The 1,653-nt window shown below is 43.4% G+C and overlaps 1 non-coding gene across 1 annotated transcript; it reads right to left on the bottom strand.

Annotated features, from left to right (window-relative positions):
* Positions 1–1,264: 1,264 nt before the first annotated feature.
* On the bottom strand, positions 1,265–1,337 carry Trnaa-cgc (transfer RNA alanine (anticodon CGC)). The gene has a single exon. It is a non-coding gene; the product is annotated as a tRNA-Ala (tRNA).
* Between the last annotated feature and the right edge of the window lie 316 nt (positions 1,338–1,653).

The following is a 1,653-nucleotide window of genomic DNA, read 5'->3' as shown; positions in this document are numbered from 1 at the left end:
GCTACACTGCTTGGGGATGAAATGATGTTTTTTTAACCCTATGGAAAACTGCTCACGTTGACAGAATGGAGGTACTGTACGTTAATTCTATCCTTTGACACTAGCAAATAACTATTCTCCAACACAGGTCAGGAGGTGATAAGATCAAAGTGTAATCATAACTATCATATTAGGAGCAGACTAAAGTATGACTAAAGCAGGTGAAAAAAGAAGAGAACACATTTATCGATAATGTTGTATTCTCCATAATGTGTGTTAACAGAGTTCTAAAGGTACATCATAAAATAACAACATCTCTTACGACATCGTTGCCCTCGTCAAAAATGTTCTTGCCGTAGCTAAAACAGACCTCTGACACGCAGTACACAAGGAATGAGTAGGTCCATATTTAAAATGAGCAGCAATACGTCTGCAGGGGAAGAATAGTTCCCCCACTTCTTCTTGGAAGCAGGTTGTAAACAGGTGAACATTCTCAGAAGCTCACACAGTCAAATGGTGTTCTGTTGCTGCTTTCAGAAGATTTGAAGGAGGCTTAATGCTAGCTGCAACCTTTGCAATAATTTCTTAATGTCTCTTCTGACAGATATTATTCACAAAATCCCTACCCATGGCAGGAAGCACAAACAAGCATTTGGAAAACCACACCCCATGTCGAACACATTTGTTACTCGTTACACCCAAATATTTCAGCCCTCCTTCACAATATAAATACATTCTCTTCTCAGTCACAAGAATAAAGGAATCCAGCTTTACTTTGCTTGTCAGAACGTCCCTTAATAGATACAGACCGACCTTTGAAAGATGTCAGCCTTGCATTGTATGATCTGTATTTAGGACGAGTTAACCTAATCACCCACACATTACACACTGAATTACATAACGATACTGATTTCGGAGATGAATATGAGAGTATCTCCATTCATACAAAACAAACAGTTCGAGCTATAAATATACGTCCCCAACACTCTCAGACAACCACTATGTTACGGACAGCAGTCCTGCTTTCGCATCTCCTCTTACATACAGCCTACTCCAAAGATCCAAGGTGCTGACAGTTCCGCTCACGAGGTCATGACGTCACTTCAGGCCACATATTGGTGGTGTTTAGTGTTTAACGTCCCGTCGACAACGAGGTCATTAGAGACGGAGCGCAAGCTCGGGTTAGGGAAGGATTGAGAAGGAAATCGGCCGTGCCCTTTCAAAGGAACCATCCCGGCATTTGCCTGAAACGACTTAAGGAAATCACAGAAAACCTAAATCAGGATGGCTGGAGACGGGATTGAACCGTCGTCCTCCCGAATGCGAGTCCAGTGTGCTAACCACTGCACCACCTCGCTTGGTGGGACACATATTCTAAATTTGCTTGTAAATGTAGCACATGTAGAGCAGTTGCTCTATTTTTCTGCATGTATGTTTCTCGCAGGATATGCCAAAGACGTATTACAGGTGGATCCAGCACACATTATGCCCAGAATAGGGTTCAAAGGTGTATCAACTACATGTTATCGGTGGCATAGTGCTCGAAACTGATTCCACCCGTGATACGTCCGGGGCAGTGTCTGAAGATGGATTCACCGGCAGTAGGCACATGGTAGGTTTCGAGCGCGGGCGTCTGAAGGTGGATTCATCAGCTTTAGATGCGCCGTCTGGAAG

This window comes from Schistocerca gregaria, chromosome 5 (assembly GCF_023897955.1).
Source record: "Schistocerca gregaria isolate iqSchGreg1 chromosome 5, iqSchGreg1.2, whole genome shotgun sequence".
NCBI lineage: Eukaryota > Metazoa > Arthropoda > Insecta > Orthoptera > Acrididae > Schistocerca > Schistocerca gregaria.
Note: the sequence above shows the minus strand (reverse complement) of the source record. Positions and strands in the feature narration are given on the sequence as shown.